Here is an 18,845-nt window from a genome sequence, read left to right on the forward strand (position 1 = left end):
AATACTTAACCCAAATGCCAGATCATCTCCTCAGGGAATGTAGATCGGTTTCAAACTTGCGTCAAACAGAAATAGAAAATAAGAAAACAAATTGTACTGAACACGGTTCAGATTCAGTTCGGGGGTTTTTGAGATTTTGTAATAGAATTTAAAACGTAAACTCTAACTAAAAATTTAACATGCATAAAAATAACTAAACACTTACGAATGAAACAAAGATAAACTAGACTAAACCCAACAATAACATAGGAATAAATGCTCAACTCAACACAAGGATAACGAAATAAATAAACCTGCAATCATCCCAACTAAATAAAAACAAGCTATACTAAATAATAAATAAAGTTCAACTAAATAAAAATACTAAATTTAACCATAAGCCCAAACAAGATTAAACTCTAACAAAATAAAAACACTGACTTTAATAATAAAAATACCCAAAGAAAATATTTAGATTCCAACAAAAACTTTAAATAAGAAAAAAAAAACTGAAACTAATAATAACAGTACTCAAATAAGAATTTAAATACAAGAGAGAGAGAGAGAGAGAGGGAGAGAGAGAGAGAGAGAGAGAGGGAGATTTAAACTAAAATTTATCTAATAAAAGGTTACTAAATTAAAAAAAAAAAAAAAACTACCTTAAACAAATATTTAACCCAAAAACCCTAGCTCCCCTTTTTACCTTAGCCTCCCTCCTTTTTGTTCTTACTTTCGTTTCCTTTACATTTTAGTCCCCACTACATGCCTACTGCCAGATGCACTAACACGCCCACTCCCCAGCGCACCAAGCTACCTCCCAAAAGACAACCCTGCGCCTCCCTCAAAATTCGCGTGGTCGGGTCACATCAAAGACCTGACCCTACTCTTTTTTTTTTTCAATTCATTTCTCTCCAGCCCTATAGACGGCCTTGTTCTTTGCTTCAAGTTGATTTTCAACTCACACACGCACGGCCCAGCAAAGCCAGCCCACTCATTCCCTTGCACACACACGGGGGCTAGCCCAACCTTCAATTTGGAGCCCAGCTTCTTCAAGCCATTTTTAAGCCCAATTATCCTCTATCATCTTTGTCTTTACCTTGGCATAATCTTGTGGCACTCCAAGTATATAAACCTCTGTGTAAAAGTCAGGTGGGGAATATGTGTCGAAGTGTGTTGGGCTAAAATCCAAGCACCGTCCATCACCCATGTATGCTTTCATCTTCAATGTCTTCTTTGCTCCATTTGATCTAAACATTCCATGCATCATCCAGAGTGAGTGATTTTCCATATCCCTGCATATTGAAGGCCACCATCTGAGCTCTACGTACACGACTCTCCACGAACACAGCTCGTTTACGTGAATTTTAATTTTAACTTTGACGTCCAAAGATTATCCTACAATAATAAAACACAAATGCTCGTAAATTTTCTACAAAAATAAGATAATTATTTAAAAATTATCAAATGAGCTCACTGATTAAAATAATGGACATAATCAGGCATTTAATTAAAATTATAATATTTAATTAAGAATTTTAAATGCCTAATTACGCACTTTTGACACGTAATCAATAAGCCAAAAATATAATAATAACACACAAACAATATAATACTAATACTAGTAAAATCAATATAATAATACTAATACAATCAATATAATGATAATACTATTAATATGATAATACTAATAATAATATACAAACAATATAATATTAATAATAATAATAATAATAATAATAATAATAATAATAATAATAATAATAATATACAAACAATATAGTACTAATAATAATATCTCATAAATATAGACACAATAATAAATATATGATAACAATACAAAACAATAAACCATGATAAAACACATATAATGATAAAAATAACAAGAAATAATAAATCGCTATATTACCTACATAATAACATATAACAAACCATAATATAAATAAATATATATATATATATATATGTGTGTGATAATAACAATAAATAAATAAAAAAAACCATAATAATGTTTCTATACATGAGGATAAAAAAATAAAAAAAATAAAATCACACCATGATAATATGAACAAAATCCAATAAAATCACATGATGAAGAAAAAAATCTTCCAACTAAAAAAATCCTACTTTTGGAACGGTAGTCGCGCGCGCGTGTTTAAATGTGTGTTTTAGTGTGTGTTGCCGTGTGTGTGCAAGTGCATGTTTCAGTGTGTATTGTTGTGTGTGTTTAAGTGTGTGTAAAAGTGCATGTTTTAGTGTGTGTAAAAGTGTGTGTTAAGGTGTGTGTTTAAGCGTGCGATGGTGTGTGTTCTACTGTGTGTAAAAATGTGTGTTTTGGTGCGTGCTGGTGTGTGTTCTACTGTGTGTAAAAGTGTGTGTTTTGGTGTGTATTGGTGTGTGTAAAAGTCTGTGTTTTGGTGTGTGCTAGTGTGTGTTCATGTGCAGGGAACTTACAACAGGTAGGGGAATGACGGAGGGCTGCGGCTATCTGTCGTGTGTCGGAGGGCGACGACGACGGCTGCGTGAGAGATCAGAGATGGGGCTTGGGTCATGGTGAAAAGTGTGAATGATGTTGTAAGCGACGCGACGAGTGGTGGTTTGATGATGGAGGAGAGTCTGTCGGTGACGATCTGATGGAGTTGGTCGTGAATAGAGTTCGCGGCTGACTGTAGCAACGCGAATGCTGGGGTTGCTGTGTGTGTTCTACCGCTGCCCTGTGTACAATGGAAAAAGTAAGAGAACGGAGAGGTGAGGGTGAGAATAGAGTGTGTATGGCAGTGAAGGCTCCCCTGCGGCTGTGAATTCATATGGTTGCTTGCTGCATGTGGCAGTTTGCTGCGTGTACTGAGGCTTCTGTGCGGTGATGGAGATGGTGGTTGTAAGTGGTGCTTCTGCTGTGTGGGAGAAGTCCTGGGATTGGCTCTCGGCTGATTTGTTGTGGCCGGAGATGATGGGGGCTGGTGAGGGTGAGAGAGAGAGAGAGTGATGGCAACGAGGGAGAGAGAGATGCTGGGAGTCTGGAGGGGACCGAGAGTGGGGGAGAAGAGCTAGGAGTCTCGAGCTTCCGCCCTCTGTATGTGCTGCGTCTGTGTGTGTGTGTGATATGGAGAAGGGGAGTGATGGGAGAACCTCTGCGCCGTCCCCATCTCTGTGTGCTCACGGCCCACTATTTATAAATTTTTCCAAAACCCTCAAATTAACCCTACGTTCTGCCCCTTATGTTGTGGTTTGCATGGGCTTTTAATTTGAAAAAGGCCATGCATTCCATTTAAATGCTCAATGATTTCCTCAAAAAAATTAAAAGGGAAGCCTGAAAAGAATAGACTTGATCCCTGCAAATAAAAGACCTAGACTAAGATTGAAATAAAAGCCACTCAATTAAAAGAATTTAGTTTTTTAAAAATAAATAAATAAATAAAGGGACTCGAAAAATTTAAAGAACTCAATTTTAAAATGATTGGGACTCAATTCTTTTTAAAATCACCAGGACTCAATTTTGAAAACATCGAAACTCTATTTAAAAATATCGGGACTTAGTTTAAAAATATGTGGAACACAAAAACTACCGAGAACAAAATATAAAAATATCTGGAACATTATTTAAAAATACTCGAGACACAATTTAAAAATATCCAGAACATAATCTAAAAATACCTGAGACGCAATTTAAAAATATCAAGACTCAGTTCAAAAATATTCGGGACTCAATTTAAAAATATCCAAAACTCAATTTAAAAATATCAGTACTCAATTTAAAAATACCAGGACATCAATTTTTGAAATAAAATGACTCAATTTTGAAATAAAATGGGACTCAATCTTGAAGTAAACTAGGACTTAATCGAATCCTTCTATTCCCGAGATACAAAGTCAACTTTTATCACGTCGGGTCTTCCCAAAATGGCCTGGTTAAAATTGGGGTGTCTACAACCGGTGTAGTAAGTACATCCACATAGCTAGAGATTGTCATGAGCCATTGGGTCAAAACTAGGGACCGCCGAGCAATGCACCCGCTCCAAATTAGAATTAGGGGAACAATCCAATGCCACGCGGCAAACTAGCGCGTGTCCACACACTTACCCCAACTGAGACAAACACTATTAGAGGCACAGTTAACGTGTTTATGTTTGGGATAAATAATACGTTTCAATTGATTCTGGATTATCCAATTGTTCACATGCTAGAATAGATTAAAATGTTTGAAATGTGGTTAGTTAACTTCTAAATTCGTGAAAAATGATTGATTAGAAAATTTGGAGGATGAAATTTTATAAGGAGGGGAGAATGTAGTTACTCAAATCCAGAAAATAAAATAAAAATAAATAAAATAAAATGGAAATAAATAAATGATATGAAAAATAAGAAAATGGTGAAGGACAGAATAAAACCATTGACAGTTTCGAGAACCCCAAACAAAACTGTTGACGGTTTCCTCCAGAAAGGCTCTCGGTATTCTCTAGCTCAGGTTTTCCATCAATGGTTTCAGGATGGCCAACAAAATCGTCGATGATTTTCTGCGGGGACTGCTCACTTATAAATAGATCTTAGGTCATTTTTTTTTTCAAAATTTCGCCATCTCTCTCTCTCGGCCCCAAATCTCTCTCTCCTTTAAGCCTATTAGTAGCTCCCGAGTGCTCCACGATTCCTTCTCCCTCTTTTTGGCACTTCGGTCGTCAATCCTCAGTAGATTTGAGCGGCTAGGGTTTTAGTTTTTTCGTTTGTTTCGGGTCATTTTTGGAAAAACGGGTAAGAGGAATAAAGCTATACCAGCTTTTTGATAAGCTAAACTGGATAATTTCGAGTATTTGAATCATATATTTAGAGTATGATTTTATGAATGGTTTAGGCATTTGAAAATAATGGTTTTTTGTCATAAATTAGATTTAGGGGAAAACTAGGCAGCATGAGAATAACCTTTCATAATTAACGGGTTGTAAATACTGTTCGATTGTGAATATTGTTTGCTTGTGAATATTGTCTGGTTGAGAATATTGCTTAACTGTCAACACTGTTTGGTACGCAGTTGCCCTAAGTGGACCACGTACTAAGAGTTACGCACTAGCCCTATATGGGCCACATGCTAGGTAATACACAGTAACCCCATGTGGGCAACGTACTGGATCGTACGCAGTAGCCCTATATGGGCCATGTACTAGGTTGTATGCAGTAGCCCTATGTGGGCCACGTACTGCAAGGTATGCAGTTGCCCTGGGTGGGCCAAGATCAATGGAATGTATTGTATCCTGTGTAAATGAATTGTGATGTATATGTTTGCAGACTTTGCCAGATGATTGATGCAGATGTGTATGAATACTGGTATGTGAACTTAAATGTATAAATATTTATGGAAAAGTAAAACTCTCCGTCCAATGGCTTACTAAGTAAGGTAAGTGCCTTTATCAGCATCAGTTGTAGCTACACTCAGATTAAAGGGTACAGTTACAAATGGTATTAGAACAGAGGGAAGGTACATATATGGGCGTGTAATCTTCCCTATCCTCGGGAACTTTCGCTGGTAAATATTTATGTATGTGTGAATGGATATACATTTTGGATTGCATAGTATAGAACTCTAGTATTTTATTTAAGGATAGTTTAATTATTTTTCGTTGTGTGAATGGTATCAGAGACATGTGAATGGTCTCAGAACACCCCGAGCCCCACCTGACAGGTTAGGGGCGTTACATCTTTGGTGTATGTTATTCTCTCTTATTAGTCTTGTGCTTAAAGAAAATATTCAATCTTTCCATAAGTCAACCATGGGTCCTTAGATCACTTTCTAAGGAGAGTAGAAGGTCAAATTCAATTCCAAGCTTCCATAAAAATGTCCCGGAAGTAAATGTAGGTGTCGTTCGAGCAAAAGAGGAATAGAAGATATTCTTTTATAACCCATGAGTCAAGCATCCAAAGAATTTAGAATTTCAAAAAGTAAGGATCTTTTTAATTGGTTAAAGAAAACATAATAATAATAATAATAATAATAATAATAATAATAATAATAATAATAATAATAATAATAATAATAATAATAATAATGGGATAAATTTAAATTAAATGAAGCCACACACAAAAGGATATGGAAATAATTAATTCAGGTGAGTGTGAGAAGATCTTGCAATAAGAAATCATATTACTAGTCTATAGAAATGCATGTAACACCCAAGGGAATATTAACATGTAAAAGAGACTGTATTGCACAAGGTGTCTTAAGACTCGTCCCATGATCAATTGGGCCAATCATCTTAGATTTGGAAGTTACAATTCATGCATCTATTTAATAAGATAATATAGTCTATTAAGTTGATAAGCTAAGGACAAATTTAGTTGGAAACCATCAAAGTTCGTTAATGTATGGAATTAGAATTCAAATAAACGAGTGCACATATATAGTATGGAAGCAAAACTTACACAGAATAGTGTCAGATTGAAAGAGAACCCTTTAATTTGCAAGTGGAAAAGTTTGGATAGGATGTTTTGTTTGCTTGGAGGAGGAAACCCATATTTGCAGCTAATGGGGGTTAGATTCTCTTATTTGGTGGTTAGATGGGTTTGTGAGTGTTTGCCTCCACTTTTGAAAATTTAAGAAATGTACTCATTACAAAAGTTGGCGAGATAAGTGTTTGGTAGGGACTAGAGAAAATTAGAGTGGTAAGCTTATAGAGTTGGGTTTACAAATGAATAACAAAGGTTCTTGCAAGAGTTGCAGGTGATAGTGGGATTGGAAAAGGCAAGTGTAGTTGTAGCTTAAATTGCAAACAGTCCTCCCAAGGTTGGAAGGAGGTCATATCTGGTTATTCAGATTTGGTGAACAGTGGGGGATAATGTGAAAATTTCGGTGATCCCGAATGAGTATCATTCTCTATGTTGAAGTGGTGTTAATTAGAAAAGAATCCTTCCTTTAGTACATTCAAAAGGGGTCAGTTAGTGAGGAGAGTTAGTTGAGGAGGAAAAATAGTTGTGGTCTTTGTTATTCATCTTTTGCGTTTTAAAGTTTGAGGTTGAATTCTTTCTAATAGTGGAAAAAAAATGCAGTTTGTTATCGAGAGATTATTATTAACTTTCTAATGTTAATGATATATTCAGTTATTTATTTTTTGTGATTTCATTGGGGGCGAATCTTCGGAATTCTAGGATACTATTGCTTATGAAGCAAGATTTTAGGTTATTTAGGAAATTGATAATTTTGTTTAATTGGATTTTTTTAATTTAGTTTCCTTATCTTCCAAGCATAAGTCTATGAAGGCCCGCATACATTAGTTTTGAGGGATTATAATGAAGAATTAAAGTTGTTGGATATTGATCTTGTATCTACATGTAGGAAAGTTTCTTTGTCTTACAGTTATGTTTCCATACCCAGGGGTTTCCAAAATCTTTAGTGTGGTGATACAAGATAATGAAGACTTCAAATACCTTAGTTTTGGTAATTTTTCTTTTCATATATCCTTAAATCTAATGTTACAAAATAAAGCATTTATTATGAAGTTCATGGAGGTGCACCATTTCCTTGTGTTCCGGAAGTTGAATTGGAAGTCGATGATAAGGTTTGGTTAAAAGTTATTTTGCAAATAAACCAATTGTACTTGGGAAGACTATATATGTGGACTGAATATGCAGACATGCATTTTAAAAATTTGTGGGAAATGACTTCCTAGTTGACTTACTAACAAGGATATTGTGAATTATGATGTAATCCTATAAATGGAGTGATTATCTATTTATCATACACTTGGTTGATTGTTTTCAAAAGAAAGTAGTACTCGGAGATCCAAATGGAGTGATAGTTTCTTTCTAACTAACAAGCTCTCATGTTTGATATCTTTGAGTGCTTGTGAAAGGAAGGAATTTGGGCACATGTCTAGGGTTTGTAAGAGCAATGAAATAAAATACACAAGTTAATGGAACCCAAACTTCTTTACCCATAGGTGATGAATTTTTAGATATTCTTCTTAGATGGTTTATTGGGGTTGCCTCCAAAAGGAGATTGAATTTTATATTGATTTTGTGCAAGGAACAGAGCTTATATCAACTACTTTATATAGAATGGCATTAGTTGAACTAATGCAACCTAGAGTGCGACTAGAAGATCTAATCGACAAGGAATTTATTCGATCTATTGTATCACCATGGGTTGCACCTGTGTTATTGGCTAAGAAACATAATGAATCCTTGAGGCTATGCATTGATTATTGGAAGTTGAGTTGGGTTACATTAAGAATTGGTATCGACTTCTAGGAATTTGTGGATTATTTGACCAATTGGCCAAATCCCAAAATTTTTGAAGATTGATTTGCAATCAAATTATCACCAATTGAGATTTGGGAATTAAACATCCCAAAAACGGATTTTAGTACACAGTATGATCACTATAAGTTTCTTGTGTTACCATTTGGAATTATATTCAGCAAATTTCGAGGACGAAATTTTTATAAGGAGAGGAGAATCTAACTACCTCAAAAATTATATGCATGGAAGTGTAAAAAAAATTAAATTAAATTAAATAATTAATTAATTAATATGAATTATTAATTAAATAATATAATATATTAATATATATTAAAATAATATAATATAATATTATAATACTATTATATATATATATATATATATATTATAATAATAACCTTTAACATACATGAAGGATCAGGAAACATCTTGATTGTTCAAATTGAAGTTCAATTTCAAGGAACCCCCCCTCCCAAAGAATGAATGGAGCTCTCTCTCTCTCTCTCTCTTTTTTCAAACCCTCTCTCTCTCTCTCTGTCTTCAATTTCTCTTCGTCTCTCCACCGAATCGAAAAACAAACATCATATCCGCGTCCTAGCTTTGCTCCTGAACACTTTAACAGGAGTGGATTTGTCATTGGGACGTCGTAGGTACCACTCCAAGGCTAAGGTAAGGGGAATAGATTATGTTAGGTTTATTTTAAAAATATTTCCTAATTAAATTTGAGTACATGAATTTAATTAGATTTATGTTATTTAATATATGTCCGATTTAAATTGAATATATGAAATTAAGTATATCTCTAATCATATTTTATTTTAAAAATATGCTTGAGTTAAATTAAATTATAGGGATTTGATTAAAACATATTTTTTGGAATATTTTGGAATATATCGGGTTTTCTTGGAATATAATGAAATTAAATCAAATAGGTGAAATTAATAATACCCATGTTTTTAGAAAAATATATTTTTCTCAGACAGTTATTATATTATAAATTATCACTCAAATTGTGTGGCACGAGTAAGGTTATATTTACTATATAAATAAGCATGTCAGAATATTTTATGAAGATACAGAACAAAGTATGATTTTATACAGATTTATGATAAGATATGTTTCAGACAGAATTATGTTATGACAGCATTCAAACATATTCAAGACATGACAGTATTCAGATAGAATTATGATATGATAGTATTTAAACAGAATTATAATATGACAGTAATCAAACAGATTTATATAACAGTATTCTGACAGGATTTATGAAATGAAATCATGTATCAATTTTATTATATGAATAGACAGTATTATATGGCATAGGAACCCCGATGGACTAATTATATTCATGTCACAATACCGTAGCTAGCCAGATTAGTCAGTGTCACCACACTACTCAGATAGAGCGTTGGTGTATAGATAGACGATTGTGCCTAGGGAAGAGTAGAGTACCCCCTGGCAGTTTGAACCAATCTGAGTATGCCAATCGTACTTACAGACGCGTTATCTTTGGCTTAGCATGGTAAGCCAGCCATTGCTAAGTCCCGCCTATGGGCTGCACAATCCGATCATGTGGGGTTATTACATAATATTATATGATTGTCCATCCAAGGAAATTCTTTTGTGTGTGTGTGTGTGTGTGTGTGTGTGTGTGTGTGTATCAGATGATTTACGTATACAGAGAAACTTATTATGACAAAGTATGTATTTTCCAGATATACAGGTGTGAGTACAGATTTATGTGATACTATCAATTAAAGTTAATTATAAAAAAGTTACATTTATGCTACACCAAAACTCATATTGCCACATACTGATAGTAATCTATTCCGTCTTACTGAGAGGTGTCTCACCCCATGATTATCTAATATTTTTCAGATGTCATGTGAAGTATAATAGTGATCAGAGTAGTGCATTGAAATGTGGGTGGGATAGAAGGTCGTGTTTAGAATTGTATTATTTTATTTATGTTTTTAATGAGTTCATATCTTCATTGTGATAATGGGATTGATATTGTTATATTGAGATAGTTTAGTACTCTGATAATTTGCATTTAAGGTCTTCCTCTGTCTATATCAATGATGATTATAATATTAAATATTTAGGTTATTATAGGTGGTATCAGAGAAATTGAACGAAATTTTTGTCTGTCACAGTATAGTTGGCATTCTACTTAGGTATGGGACATTATTTTCCAAATATGAGTACTCAGGTTCAAGTTACTTTTACTATTTCGGAGGCATGTGGCATGAGGTCCCAAATTTGAATAGTCGCATTAAAGACTTGATGTTTTGAGTATGTCTAAACTATTTGGTTAGATATCCTTAGAAGTGCATAACTATATATATATATATATATATATATATATTGAAGGATATTTTCTGAAAATCATATATTAAGTTTGTTGATCTTTGGTATTCTCATCACATAGATACTTATATATACATTAAGTCAAATATTACCAAGATCACATTGAAATTGAAATCTTGAGAGAAATATTGTTTTTGACAAAGTGTGATTAAAATCTTTGCAATCTTCAAAGTTGTTTTTGTATTCAAAGATTTAACCTAAGTTCTCCAAAACATTAAGTTATATATATATTTTTGAGAGATTTGATAAAAAGGGATTTGTGTATTGAAGCATATCATTCATAAACGATTGTATCGTTTCATACATTCTAAACTTCAAATTTCATCATATGGTAATGTATTAGGAATTTGAATTGTACTCACTAGCTTTGTTTGGAAGCAATTTTGAGTGTTTTACAAATTTCATTGTATTTACGGTTCGGGTTGTGAACCGGGTTTGAGGAGAGAGTTGTATCTTTAGTAAGTAAATGAGTAAGAGGGAGTTGTACCTCTTGTAAGCAGCGGATTGTAAGGAAAGCTCCGTCCCAATTTAAGGAGCAGGGATAATAGTGAAATCCTTGAGTGGGTTACTCAAGGCAAGGACGTAGGCCGAGTTGGTTGAACCTTATAAAAATTACATTTGTCATCTCTCTTCCCTTAACTCGTTACTTTCTGCACTACATTTTATTTATTCATATTGCATGTGTATGTTGATTAACGTTACACACAATTAATTGGGTAAAAAGAACTCATTGATAAAATAATTTTAATTCTGTTATAAATTCTTGAAATTGTTTTGCTAAATATACAAATAGGGATTAAGTGGTAAATCGATTCAAATAAGTTTAAAATACCCAATTCACCCACCTCTTGGGATTATACCTAAATCAACATTTGGTATCAGAGAGGGTTTACATAGACTTAATAGTTTATTTGTAAAAAGATCACATGACACATATCGGTGCAACTCCATTCGGTAAGGGACACTCATCCACTAGACCACCAATTTTATGTGGTGTAAATTACACCTATTGGAAATGTAGGATGAGCATATATATCTATTGAACATAGATTGGAAGGTATGGAAAATAGTCCCTAAGGGTAATCATATTCCCACGAAAGTAATTGATAAGATTAATGTACCTAAAATTGAAGATGAGTATACATAGGAAGACTGGAAATCAGTACAAATCAATGCTACTGCCTTGAACTTACTTTTCTATGCATTAGATGTAAATGAATTTAATAGGGTAATGACATGTAACTCGGCTAAAGAAATTTGGGAAAAATTAGAAGTTACATATGAAGGCACTAAAGAAATAAAAGATAGTAGGATAGACATGCTCACCATTGAATATGAAGCATTTAAAATGATGGCAGATGAATCTATACAATCCATGTACACTAGATTTACACACATCATAAATTCTTCAAATGCTCTTGGAAAAACTTACCCTATTTATGAGTTGATCAGGAAAATACTCAGGGGATTATCTCCAGTGTGGGAAGCGAAAGCTATGGCAATAGCAAAAGGGAGAAATCTCAAGAAGATGTCGGTGGATGAATTCATTGGATCGCTCATCACTTATAAGCTTGCTATAAATGAGAGAAAAAGTGAATTGAATAAAGCAAAGAAAGCCATAGCACTCAAGGCATCGTTAACTAACTCCGGTGAGGAAAGTGATTTAGAATCAGATGACAACATGGCCTTGCTAACTAAGAAGTTCGGAAAGTTCTTGAAGAAGAATAAGAAGTTCAAAAGAAAATTCAGGAACTCAAAATCAGAAAGAGGAGAGTCAAGCACGAAGAAAAAGAAGGAAGATCCTCCAACATGCTACAACTGCCGAGAGGTTGGACACATCAAGCCTGAGTGTCCCAAACTAGTGAAAGCCTCAAAGAAAAAGAAGAAGGCGCTGAAAGTTAGTTGGGATACACACAACACTAGTTGTTCAAAATTTGAATCTAGCGACGATGAGATTTCCAATCTGTGTCTAATGGCACATGGTGACCTTGAGGTACCATCATCATTTTCATCATCTTCATATTATTCTAGTGATTCTGAAAATGAAAATGACATGATTTCATATGATGAACTAAAACAGTAATACCTGTACTCTATTAAAATGCTTGAGAAGAAAACAAAGAAAATTTCTGAGTTGAAAAGTAAAGTCAAAGAACTTTCAAGCTTAATTGAACGACAAAATAAATCTCATGCATCTTTCATAAAAGACAAAGATTTGAAAATTGAGGAATTAGAAAAGAATTTGAAAGATAAATCTGAAATCATTTGTAAATTTACTGAAGGACAAAAGAATTTTGAAAAACTCCTAGGAGCTCAAAGAAATTCTCTAGAAAATGAAGGTCTTGGTTTTATTGGGAAAGAAAATCTAAAACAAAGACATCTTCACATGGGATACTTTGTAAGAGAGTCAAAATCATATCTTCCAACTAAGGACTATCATAGAAATTTTACATGTTTTAAATGTAAAAGGTTGGGTCACATAAAATTTGACTGTCCTTTCAAAAATAAAGATGTTAAAATTAAGAAAGTATGGAAGGTAAAAGGAGAATCTAGCACTAACCCCCCTGGACCCAAGAAAATTTGGGTACCAAAGCTAGTTGTCTAATTGTGTCTTGCAGTTATGCTTAAGATCATCATCCTCAAAAGATGGATGGTATATGGATAGCAGATGTTCATGTCACATGACCGGGGATAAAGTGAAGTTCACATCCATCACACCCAAAGATGAAGGATTTGTCACATTTGGAGATAATGCTAAGGGAAGGATCATGGGTGTAGGTAAAGTTGGTAATAATTCATCACTTATTATTGATGATGTTTTACTGGTTGAGGGTTTAAAGCACTACTTGTTGAGTATAAGCCAACTGTGTGATAAAAGTTACAAAGTGTCTTTTGAACATGACAAGTACATAGTTAAACACATAACTGATAATAAAATACTATTCATAGCTGAGTATCATGTAAACGTATATACCACCAGTTTTGGTAACTTAACATTACAGAGTGTGACATGCTTCTCTGCTATAAATGAAATTAGTTGGATTTGATATAGGAGACTAGAACACGAAAACATAGATTTAATCTCAAAACTTGTTAAGAAAGAATTAGTTAAGGGACGGCTAAGACTAAATTCGTGAAAGATAAAATCAGTGATGCATGTCAACTAGGAAAACAAGTAAGAACAAGTTTAAGATGAAGAAAGAAATCTCCACTACTAGGCCACTCCAAATGCTACACTTAGACTTATTTAGACCAAACCCAATTCAAAGTTTTTGAATTAGGTGTAATCCCAAGATGGGGGGTGAATTGGGTATTTTAAAATTTTTTGAATCTATTTACCACTTAATCCCTACTTGTATATTTAGCAAACCAATCTTTGGGATTTATAACAGAAACAAATTCAATTTACCAATGAGTTTTTATTACCCAATTAATTGTGTGCAATGTTATTCAACCTACACATGCAATATAAATAATTTAAATGTAGTGTTGAAAGTAAAGAGTAAAGGGAAGAGAGAAGACAAACGTAGTTTTTATGAAGTTCAGCCAACTCGGCCTATGTCCTCACCTTGAGCAACAACTCAAGGATTTCTCTAAAATCTCTGCTCTTTAAATTGAGACGGAGCTTCCCTTAAAATCCGCTGCTTACAAGAGGTACACCTCCCTCCTACTCCGCTGCTTACAAAAGATACAGCTCTCTCCTCAAACACCGGTTCACACACCGAATCGTGAATACAATAGAATCTGTAAAGACACTCAAAAATACTTCCAAACAAAAGTTTGTGAGTACAATTCAAATTCCTAATACATTTACCATATGATATAACTTGAAGCTTAGAATGTATGAAACGATACAATCATTTGTGTATGATATGCTTCAACACACAATTCTCTTTTTATCAAATCTCCCAAAATGTTTGTATGAATCAATACTTTGGAGAACTTAGGTTAAATCTTTGAATATAAAAGTAACTTTGTAGATTGCAAAGATGATAAACACACTTTGTCAAACAAACAATACTTCTCTAAATATTTCAAACTCAATGTGATCTTGATAGTATAGACTTAATGTGTATATATGTATCTCTAAGATGATAATATCAAAGATCAACAAACTTAATATTTTTTTTTCATAAAATATCCTTCAATATATATATATATAGATAGTTATGCACTTCTAAGGATATATATATATATATATATATATATATATATATATATATATATATATATATTCAAATAGTTTAGATGTATTCAAAAATATCAGCCTTAAATTTAGAACACACTTGAATGAAAAACCTTTAATCAATGGCCAAATAAAAATAAACTTTCTCAAGTATTGAGTTTTTCAAAAACGACCTTTTATATGAATGTGAAAACTCAATATCAAACTTCTCTAAAGGTATCAAAACATATGTTGATGTGAGATTCTCTGATAAAACTAAATATATTAACAAAACCACAATCCAAGTTGAAGCACAAGATGTATAATCGAGATCCCTTTAGATTGTCTGAGGTGATTTGCCCAAAGATGATGTGAAGAATCTAGAGTCTAGGCAATCATATCACAATCAACTCAAGTTTCTCAATAAGATGTGTTCTTCTCTTCTTGTGTGTCTTAGCTTTTCACATTTTTCTTTTCTCGTGTGGCTAACATCCTAGGGCTTAGATATTCAATATATATAATGTCTGACCCTTAAAATTGATCTCAACCATTAGATCATAAGATAGCTCGCATGTTTGCTCAATAAAAATTACATTTTTAATCTTTTCTGCAAGTTTAGACGACTGAGGTCAAAGGCCTAAACAACTGAAGTCATTTTTACCCTTTGAAAAAATAGCCTGGACATAGGGTCAGATGACTGAGGTCAAGGGTCAAATGACCAAAGTGTCAAGTTCAAATGACCGAGGTCAAGGTTCAGTCATCTAAGGTGCTTCTGCCAGTTTCTGTTTTTCACCCAAAATTTTTTAAATGACTGATCTTGTTGACTCTACAAGTCCAATCCTGTTTTGATAATGACAAATCACTTGATATTTGATCTGTGCATTGATTTTGTGAACAGGACTTATACTAAGCATGCACGGAAAGTCAAAAAATCTTGGCAAGATCCATGGAACTCAAAGAGTACGAAAATTAAGATGCAAGCGGCAAAGTTCAAGAATATCTTGGAAAAGGGTATTTAGAACTCATGTACTTACATTTTCGAATGATTTAATTTGAGGCTCATTATAACTTAGAATGGTTTTAGGATTCATGCATTTCATGTACATCATTAAGAAACTCTCATGGACCTTGAAATGTTTTCAAAATCATGAAAAATATGTTTTATGAAAGACCCAAGAAAAGGAGCCAAGCAGATTTTTAATTAGAAATGAAAATTTAAGAAAATGGGGACTTTGGTCGCCTGAACTCAAACCGCAGGCGCCTGAAAAATTTCTTCGGTTGCCTGAAGATTAAGTTCAGTAGCCTGAAGAATTAAATGGAGAAGACAAAACCTGGCCGAGGCTCTTCGGTCGCCTGACCTTGGAACCTCAGGCTCCTGAAGTCACTTCAGAAGCCTAAAGTCACCACTTCGGTCGCTTGACCTTATATTCCAACGTGATTTTTCAAGGCTTAAGGAACTTCGGTCGCTTGGACCTTTACCCTCAGGCGCCTGAAGTCGCGGGGTTGCTAAAAACTAGATTTTTATTAAGTGAACTCGCGAGCCATCTAATTGATCCGACGGCTGAGATCAATCCTAAGGGTCTTACACTATATATACTTAATGTCTAAACCCTAGAAGAAAGCTAAGACACACAACAAGAAAAAGAACACATCTCATTGCAAGATTTGAGAAAACCCTAGAGCTGATTGTTTGCACTTCAATCTTTTTCCATCTTCTTTGGGCAAATCTCTACTGAAATCAAAGGGCATTCATTCATCCAACTAAACTTCAATCCAGTATTAAGGTTTGATCTTTCAAGTTATTACTTATCAAGAACCTCTCATCTATTTACGTGTTTATCATTAGAAAGAGGTTTTGATCTTGAGTGTGTATTCACATATAAAAACTGATTTTTGAAAAGATCATGTCTTGAGAAAATCTTGTTAGCCTGGTTAATTGATTTTTGATTCAAGAAGTATATAAATACACACACACACACACACACACACACACACACACATATATATATATATATATATATATATATATTGTTCATAGGGCTTCTTATTGAAAAACTTACTTTGATTAAAATATTAGAACTTGAAGGAAAATTTTGTGATTTTTGTTGAGTTGTATTCAAGTCAAAGTTTTGTTAAATAGCTCACTTCAAACATACTTGTGTATCTTTACAAAGTGAATAAAAAACCCTAGTTGACTCCAAGGCATTTCAAATATATTTTCACTTGGGAGTTTTTGTTTAAAAAAAAGGGATTTGTGTGTTCAAGCATATCATACATAAAACGAGTTTATCGTTTTCATACATTCACGAGCTTCAAGTTATATCATATGTTAATGTTCTAGGAAATTGAATTGTACTCACAAGCTTTTGTTAGAGGCATTGTTTTGAGTGTTATTTTCAGATTTCATTGTAAACACGGTTCGGGTTGTGAACCGGGTGTGAGGAGGAAGCTGTACCTCTTGTGAGCAGTGGATAAGGAGGGAACTGTACCTCTTGTAAGCAGCGGTTTGTAAAGGAAGCTCTATCCCACTTTAAGGAGCAGGGTTTTTAGTAAATCCTTAAGTGGTTGCTCAAGGCGAGGACGTAGGCCAAGTCGGCTGAACCTCGTAAAATCATGTTTGTCTTCTCTCTTCCCTCTACTCTTCATTTTCCGTGTTGTATTTAAATTGAGTATATTGCATGCATAGATAGGATTGCCACACATATACATAATTGAGCAACAAGAAGCAATTGGTAAATTTATAAGAAGTGTGTACAAGGAAACTAAGTGGCTTAATTTTTTTTTTAATATCCAATTCACCCCCCCCCCCCTTCCTTTTGGGATTACACCTTAATCAACAGAGCTTATTCTTCAGATGTCTGAGGAAATTCTTCAGTCAACCGAACTTAAGGTTCAGTCATCTGAAGTTCCCAATTTTTGCATATTTACTTTCCAGTTCAAAAATCTGTTTTGCTTTCTTTCTTGACTCTTTTATAAAAATATTTTTCAGGGTTTTGACATTAATTCTAAGTCCATGAATGCTCCCTAATGATGTTCGTGAAATGCATGAGTCCTAAAATCATTCTAAGGTATATGTTGAGCCTCAAATTAAATCATACAAAAATGTAAATACATAAGTTCTAAGTACCCATTCCCAAGATGTTCTTGAACTTTGCCGCTTGCATCTTGATTCTCGTACTCTTTGAGTTCCATGGATCTTTCCAAGATATGTATGCTTTACTTTAAAACTTCCATGACTCGTTATCCTTATGTGCATGCTTAATATAGTTCATGTTCATAAACACAATGCACAGATCAAATATCAAGTGATTTGTCATTATCAAAATCGTATTGGACTCGTAGAGTCAACAAGAGTTTAAGAGGAAAATCAGACGCATTCATAATAGTTTATGATTATTCAAGATATACATGGGTATTATTCTTAGGTCACAAAGATGAAACATGTGAACAATTCATAAACCTGTGCAAGAAAATCCAAAATGAAAAGGGATATACTATCACTAAAATTCAGAGTGATAAGGGTAGAGAATTTAAAAATCAAGGCATAAAAGACTACTGTAATTCATTAGGAATTGCCCATAACTTTTGAGCCCCTAGAACACCACAACAGAATGGTGTAGTTGAGAGGAAGAATAGGTCTATACAAGAAATGGCCAGAACTATGCTTAACGAATATAAATTATCTAAGTATTTATGGGCTGAAGCAGTGAATACCGCCTACTATGTTTTAAATAGAGTATTGATTAGACCATATCTGACCCCGTACAAGTTATGGAATGGTCATAGATCAAACATATCATATTTTCATGTCTTTGACTGTAAATGCTTTGTGCTTAGAGACAATGAGCATCTAGGAAAGTTTGATGTGAAATCCGATGAAGGTATCTTCCTAAGGCATGCCTTAGATAGTAAAGCCTATAGAGTATATAACAAACGAACATTGACGGTTATAGAATCTATTCATGTTGTGTTCGATGAGACAAATCCCTTCTCCAAAAGAGTTGAGGAAGATGAAGTTGAGATAAACAAGGAACTAGAAAAACTATCCGTTGAAAATGATTCAAAAAAGAAAAATGAAATTAAGGAACCATCCATTGAAACAAATCACATT

The sequence above is a fragment of the Malania oleifera genome, chromosome 11, assembly GCF_029873635.1.
Source record: "Malania oleifera isolate guangnan ecotype guangnan chromosome 11, ASM2987363v1, whole genome shotgun sequence".
Taxonomy (NCBI): domain Eukaryota; kingdom Viridiplantae; phylum Streptophyta; class Magnoliopsida; order Santalales; family Ximeniaceae; genus Malania; species Malania oleifera.